Source organism: Solea solea, chromosome 14, assembly GCF_958295425.1.
Source record: "Solea solea chromosome 14, fSolSol10.1, whole genome shotgun sequence".
Taxonomy (NCBI): Eukaryota; Metazoa; Chordata; class Actinopteri; order Pleuronectiformes; family Soleidae; genus Solea; species Solea solea.
Genome location: NC_081147.1, coordinates 4,445,367 through 4,453,917, shown reverse-complemented (window position 1 = coordinate 4,453,917; position 8,551 = coordinate 4,445,367).

Below are 8,551 nucleotides of genomic sequence, written 5' to 3'. Positions count from 1 at the left end.
TAAAAATAAAAAAAAAAATTAAAGCTACTAGATACCGCGTCTAAGGCGGAAGTGGTTGCTGTTATGTATACAACCGCTAGGGGCGCTGGTTTTGAAAACATAAACATAGGTCGTAATTCCTGCATACGACCTATATGTACGTTTCATTGGAGGACAGTCTGACTAAAAAACAGCCTTATGGTTGTCAAAGAAAAACAGAACTCTACACCAAGGTAGTTGATGCATAAATGAAAATGGAGCAATGTGGATGTGGCCTTGGTTGCAGAACAGTTCTGATCCGCACACTTACGCCAATTTAAACTGCTCACGTCTCCTGCTCCCGTACACATTTTTCCCGTGGTACTTCTCGCACGGAAATACACTGTTGTAAAAACGACAACCCGAGCAGTATTTGTACTGACTTAGGAAACAGGAGCATGCTGGGCTAGCAAGGATTCTTTCTGTGATGTATCTAATGGCGCATTTCCACCGGCTCTACTCGCCTCGCCTCGCCAGGTACTAAAAATGGTACCTGGTACCAGGTACTAGGCTAGTGGAAACGCTACTTAAACCATGCCGTGGCGAGGCGAGGCGAGTAGAGTAGAGCCGGTGGAAATGCGCCATAAGTGACATCCTATGTGGTGTCAACAAAGGATATTTTAGTTTCCTACTTCCTCTCCCGCTTGTGCTGCAGAATCCGCCAGAAATGAAAATGCTGCACATCCACTCAGACCTTGAAGGCCTTCATATGGAAATTGGGGCTTGGACTGCGTCATGGTTGAGCAGCAGGCCGAGTGCACTGGGATGCCAAGGTTCATCTGAGCCCAATTAACCTCTGTCTATGTCTTTGTGGGTCTCAGTGGCTGCAGGTGATGAACCATAGGCCAAGCTGCAGCAGTGAGTACAAGGCCATAAAAAGACACCCACAGATGAATAGAAACATCTAAGAACCCATATGTCTTTTAGTGCCTTAGGCATGAACACGGGAAAGAGTGAGATTTATCTTCAGGTTATTAAAATACTCACAGCTCTCCGTGCTGAGGTCGTCTCATTGGATAAGCACAGACACTTTTATTTGCAACTTTTTGAGTTGATCGCTGGAGCAGCAGCACTGGAAATGACTTGTTTGGATTGTAGGTCAAGTGGAACGGCCAGTACAAGCACCTACTCGCCAGTAATAAACATTGTTTCATTGACATTCAGGGTGTGGTCTCCATTCACATTGACAATGTGGTTGCTCCCCACCTGTTTCTTAGCTTCTTCCATCTGTTAATTCTAGTTTTGTTTCCTGCCTCATTTTCCCTTCTGTTGTTATCGTCCGTCCCCCCCCATGCATGGCTGAGAGAGTAATGGGGCTGCATGCTCGCCTCAGAGGAGAGTGTCACTATCAGGGTTGAAGCTGTCCTGCAGGGCTGATAATGTGCTGTAATTCTGCCTGGATTGTTGCACTTAAAATAAGTGTCACACTTTATTTGGCTTGTTTCAAAACAGATCCTCCGATTATTGTCAACAGATGATAATGTCCCAGAAGGATGTGGAAAGCATTTCAAACCGATTTAGAGTTCCTTGTACAGGCTGATATTATTTTTAGGATTTGAGTGACTGAGCCTCTGCACTACATGCAGCAAATAGATTGGTGTTATAAGTCTAATTTTAGACACCTTATACCTGATTAGAAAAAAGGCAAATTAATGCATGATCAGACCATCATCGGCCACAAAAATGTATAATTTTATAGCTTACTGTGTATGTCTAGTGAACAACAATTAACAGCATGCTCATTTTTTTCTTCTGCCTTCTATGATCTTTCACACCAGTGACAAGGTGCTAAAGTGATGACCTAAACAAACAAAGCAGCAAAGTGAAAGAGGATTGATGAAATTACCTCAAGTACTCTTTGACTTGATTGACTGATGGTGCAACCTGTCCTCTTCTGGCAACCCAATACACCCAGTATCATACACACCACTTCAGGCACCATCATTTGTTTACACTTTTCTTTCTGGGTGTCATCTATTCCTGCCTACCTGGGGTTAACCATCCAAAGCAAGAGAGGTGAAGAAGAGTCCAGGTAGGGTGGAGTGGGTGAATACGAGTGTCGGGAGTGATGTGTGATAGAAGGATAGCAGCGTAAGTGAAAGGGAAGGTCTACAAGACTGTAGTGAGACCTATCTGCTATCATGTATGGCTTGGAGACAAAAGACGGAGATGGAGTTGAAGATGCAGAGATTTTCATTGGGAGTGATGTGAAGGAGGACGTGAGGACAGATGGTGTAACAGAAGAGAACATAAGGGATAGGGTAAGATTGAGGCAGATGATCTGCTATGGCGACCCCTAAACGGAGAAGCTGAATGAAGAAGACAACGATCTGGCCTTTCTCCTCATCATGTTGGTCATTTTTTCTTTTTTTTTTGTAACCATTATTTATACAGGTTGTCTCATGTCTCATTCTGTATTATGATGAATGGTCAGGTCAGGTCCCATTGTGTGGTCTCCCACATGCATCAGTGACAGCTTGTCTCGGCTTAACAGTCTCTAGTATGTCTAGTCTAACCCGACAAACCTAGCTCTACAGCCAAAATAGGGCATTCAATTTATGTGAAAACAAGAAAAGAACCCGAATATACGAATTAACCTGACATTTCACATTCCTAAAGCCCCAATTCTGAGATTGATCCATGTGAGTGAGACCAAACTCTCAGACCACTGGTATGCATAGAAAATAATCTCCTAAAAACATCCTGCGTAGTCGTTTCCTGTTTTATTTTGAAAAAAAAATACCTTTGCCTCTCATTTCAGTGTCTGCTTCCTGTAAGGTTTCCCTCCTCTGTGATTACCTGCCCCACCCTGATGTGTTTCACCTGTTTTTCATTATCCCTCCACCTGTGTCTGTTGCCAGTTCATCTTGTCTGTCAACCAGTAACCACCATTGCCCGTATTTAAGATCAGTTGCTAGTTGCCTTTTGACCTCTTTTGTATTGTTTGTATCTTTTCTTACCTTGTGCTTTTTGGAAACCTGTTCAAACTGAGACTGCTGTTGAGTCGTGCTTTTGAGTCTGCTTCCAGGGTTTGTTAAGTCCGATACATCCCTTAATTCAATGCTGCATATGAATGAGTTGCAAAGTGTTGAGCCAAAGCATGATCTTCCAAAAGTGGTTAAACTACTGAACAAAAAAATAGAAAGTCTTAGCAAAGAAAAGCACTCTTTCCTTAATCACTTATTGTTTATGGTCTTTGTGATTTCTTCATGTGAATTTTTTTTTGTGAAATTTGGTGATCATTTCATGGCAAATGTTCACTCACAGCATACACGTTTAAAGATAGGGGCCATCGAAAAATGTCAAGACCTTGTGAGGTCACCGCTGTTACTAAGAATGCAAAACCCATCTTGACATTATATTAAATTGTGCTAAAATATGGGATCTCCTTTAAATAAATGTTACAGTTCCTTTCTGGGTGATTATATCTTAATCCCCATTTTTCTTCCTCCCTATAGTTAATACTTCATCACTGGTGGTACAGTTGTAATGGAGGTCGTCAGTGGAGGGATTTGGCATATTTCTGATTTCCTGTCAATGAGCTACTGAAGATCCGTGGCCACATCTATGCTATATATGTGGGCTGCAGTAGGATTGTAGGAGGAGGAACATGAACTATGTTCCCTACATGTGTAGAAGAGAGGATAACCATGTCTGAGATTTGTACCATTTTTGATCTTGTGTAGCACTGACTCTCATTTGGATGGGCAGTCAGTGATTATTATCGTGTTCTAGTTCAGATCAGAACCCTGACCTGTTCAGACTTGAACACAGAACATGCGGTGAATGACAATCGATATTAAGTCAGCAGTGTCTAGTGCTGACCCCAGACTCTGCATATCTTCAGCACAGCTCCTCCATGCTCATGACTCACAGGCCTGCCGCTTGTCTTTTCCTCTTCACCAAATAAGGGGCTGATTTACATTTCCTGGTACATCTGCTAAATGACTGTTATGACCCAGCTTAGGAGCGAGTGGGTGGTTTACAAACTTCAGTTTAAAGCAAAAAAGGGTGAGACAACAGTGAGCATATCTGAAGTTAGATATCCTGCTTTGATATTAAGTCTCGGTTTTATATTCTGTTTTATAAGCTTCAGTTTTCCAGCTGTCAAACATGCATGGGCGCAATTTGGTTTGGATTTAGACCTAAGAGATCTAATCACAATTGGACAGTACGACTGCTCACACCAGAACTTAACAAGAGTATTAGATGTATATTCTTTGATGTCTTGTAATTGGATTTCTCCTTAAGTTGTATGCTGAAATGTGTTTTTACTGAGTTTGACTCTACAGTGTTTGTTGCTCAGTATTAATACTGTAGCGGTGGCTACAAACTAATCAACACCTGGGCCCTGAGAAGAGTAAAAATACCTTCAGTACATTCAGCACATTGGGACACAACGGGTCCAGAACTGAAGTAACTTAATTGGATCAATTTAATTGGATCAATTGGATTAGTCAAGGTCTGAACTCTGAACAGGTTCACTTAAAATGGCAAAATGGGAACAGGCACACGGACATGCTAGTGGACGTGACCACACAAAAGGTTCAACCGATGTACAGTTTGTCCACTTATTTATATTTATTTGTATATTAAGAATATATTTGCTGCTTTTTCTCACCGTTAGACAGGCTTTTTTTGACTGAGGGATGCAGAAGAGAAGAGGGGAAGGAAAACAGATAAAAGAAGAAGGCTGTAATATAACATTACGGATGCTAACTGCCAAAAACCAAAGAAAAGCCAAAATCACATCTCCTCTTTGAAGACCCTTTGCAGCGCTGCCCTAGTCTGTTCAGGCTTTTCAAGTCAAATTGATACAGGAGGTGGAGGCACTCGAATAACTAATGATGTAGCTTCATTACTCATTCACAGACTTTCGTGTTTAGCAGCAGTGCTGTGAATTCTGGCTCTTTATTAATGAGCTCAGCTCAGCGATAAGTGTGTTCTAGCCCCAACAACCCATTCTGGCTTTTATGATTCAGCCCAATATGCCTGCATGTATATCACTTAAATTATTCAACGCAATTATGTTTTTGTGAATTATGTCATTTTACATTATGATACGTAAAGAAAACATGACACACTGTTGAGGTGCAGAGCGGCAGCAGAGTCCTCCCAGTCAGTCTACATTTGCTGCACCTAAACATCCCTGAGGTAGAATTTTAATTCCTTTTCAGTGACATCTTTTATTAACTGTTCAGACTCAAGCCATGACTTGCCCTATGTCAAGGCAGAGCTGCCTCTGAACATAAGAAGTATGTGTTGACCTTGTTGTGCTAATTATGGCGTCAAGGCCTTGCAGAGATGCCAACATGGAATCTGCAAAATGCAGTTATTTTCAAGTGTTGGTAGCTCTACATGATGAGAACCAGAAAATACCAATGTGAAACTGTATCGAGTTTTCTTTATTACTCTACAAAACACGAAGATATCCAATGTACAGAGTGGAACACTAATTACTGAGAAAGATGTTGACACCAATGATCACTTTTGTCTTAGCACTTCCTTTCCAAGCGTGTGGGGGAACCTATAGCTGTCAGTTAGCATGGTTGAGGATTTTTTGGAGGGCTGTGGTGCCGGAAGTGATGTACTGAGGGCCGGATGCAAATGAAAACCCGGCGCCGGGAGCTATTCCCCAAGGTAGAAGTTCTGAAGAGCTCAGAAAAGTGGAAGAAGAGACTGCTTCTAAGTATATCACGCACAAGAAACAACTAAATTTCGGGGAAAAGTGCACCCCGGGGTTTAGGGTTCGGCATGGAGAAGAAGTGAGGTTAGGGTTAGGGCCAAGATGACCTGGTAAGGCCATATATCAAGTAAAACAATGTCACGGTTAAGGCTATGTTTCGTAGGCGTCGAGGGCCCTCAGTACTTCTGGCTCCACAACCCTCTAAAAAATCCTCAACCAGTTAGAATCAAAACTCGAAGGATGTTTTGTTTCTCCATTGTAAGCTACCGTAAGGTCCTGATATAAAAATAAGGACTCATTCTGAAGTAATGAAAAACAACAATTCTTAAAATCAGGTTACTGGTATGTCTAAGTAAGTAAAGTATAACAATTCTATAATAAGTCTTCTGCTAAATAAAACATACAGTAATTACACCTAATTTAGCAAACTAGCCTTCAGGATCATCCACAACTCATCCCAGTAAGAAATGACAGATTTGATGAGCTTACATATAGAATCTTTAAATATTGTTTTTTTTTTATTCTCTTTAAATGGCTTAAGTGGCTTTCTTCGAACCACAAAAGTCATGCTTGATCGAATTTGCATCATGATTAACATGAACAGCAGATACAAAACATACAGAACCACTGCCCATCTCGTCGTTTGCCATTTGTTTGTCTGTGATATAAAGGCCAACAGGAAATTGATTCTATACGCACTAGCTTGAGATACAGTGCCACCTGCAGAGGCGGAATCAGACGTACCAATAAATGGATTTTCTCCGCATGCAAGCTACGGCTACAGCTCGATTAAACTGTGCATGCAAACGTAATGAGTGATCTGTTTTTACTGAGTGGCCACACGACCGTGATGTATGCAGTATACGACTGCTATATAGTGTGAATGTAGGATCACAAGTGTCACAGCATCAGTAATGAAATTTATTAATTTAGATGTGTTCATCTTTTACAGGGTTTAGTAAGAACATTAAAAGGGTAGTTATGAGGAAACATTACTCTCAATCATCATAAATAATAAATAATGCAAACTTAAATGATCATTTTGGGTTTTTTTTCTGCCCTCAGGGGCCCCGATTTCAGCAATTGCTTGCCTTGCCTGTTCAACTGTAATGCATCAGCCTGTCCTAATTGTCTAAATTTACAGTATACTGATAAGAATGTTGACATGATTGTATTTGCTATAGAAAACTTTATTACTTATCTTTGACACTTGAGCACCCTATGGCACAGTTATCTGAGCGGTCATAGCTACAGCATTTGTACGTAGGATGACGACGATGACTCATCTTGAGTTCAGAGGAGTTCAAGCGCTGTGCCACCTCAACCCAGGGATGAGCCTGCATTTTGCCCTGTCTCTCCCAAGCAACACAAATAGGTTGAAACAGATATGGCCTCACTTCAGAAATGGCCTCATCATCATCCTCTTCCTCAGAAACATCACTCTGAACTTCCTCTTAGGTTATATCGGTGACGGTGGGAACAAGTTCTCCGCAGCAGAGAATAAACATGCTACGCCACTACTCAAGACGTTTAAATTCACCTCTTAAAAAACTCTGCCACCACATGGACTGAACATGACTTAAAGCGGCCATAGCATGGTCCTATCTCTCTTATATGTGAGATATGGAGGTGTACTTACAAACATGAAGTCGTTTTTATTGTACAAAACCTCCTAGTCGCTACAAACGTAGCGTCTAGCTTAGCGTGTAGCCGGCTATCGCTAATGCTAAACGACAAAACAAGCACACAAAGACAGTTATATACGTATTGTTGGCACTGCTCCTTCCTTTAGGTGAAGTTTGGTGCTGTGTCCTGCTTCATATTGCTACTTGCAACCGTAGAAGAAGAAGAAGAACTACTCTCGTACAATCCGTACGGAGCTTAGCAGCTACAACGACAGTAGTTCTTCTTCTTCTACGGTTGAAAGTACGTCACTGGATGTGCCCGGACTAGGAGGCGCTGTGGTTTAGAGAAGTGGTGAAATTTGCCAGTTACGTAACAAGTCAGTGGAAGTGCCCTTCCGCTTCATAGAGCTCAGGAAAACATGGCTGAACTGATTGTTATGGACTTTTAGGGCTTCATAAATGAGGTAATGACGCGGATACACACAAAAATGCAGCGTTAATTGGCACTTCCGGGCTATGGCCCCTATTTTTTTTCTCCTTTGATGTACAGTTGTACAGTTAAAACGATAAAGTGGAGTGCTCATCAAGACTAGAAAAGTGCTATAAATACAGACCATTTGCCAACAGGTGGAGGTTAAGGTTGTGATTGCCAGCACGTGTCAAGTAGGACTGACCCTCATTATGAATTGAGTCATAATCTTTCTGACCTCATAGAAGGCCTGAAACATCATCACTGTCAGATAATAAAAAATGCATGAATGTGAAGCAAGAGCGTGCAAGATATTTTCCCATTGTTAATCTTGTTTCTCAGTCGTCAGCACTTCAGCAGCAGCATCTATGTGCAATACTTTTTCACTCTCTGTTTAGCGATGTCGTCACGCTGTGTCGTCGCTGCAGCGGCGCTACTGGCAAATCTTAACTCCAAAGTGGCAACAAGACCCTCCTCCCTCCCTCACAGCATGTTTTTTTCATACGTAAATAAAGGGGAAGGCCTGCAGCACTGTCATGGGGTTTTTAAGGCTGTGCTCCATTAACATCAAAACTTGGAAACAGAACTGGGAGTGATAATTCCCAGCTAATCATTGTTAGCAATGCCAGTCAATATCAATGATCTACATGGTATTTTGCCACACAAACAGTGTAGCAACATGTCAAAAATTCAAACTGTACGATGTTCAGGGTGTAAGGTATGCTCCATAACCTCAGAAGTTCCAAGTTTCGA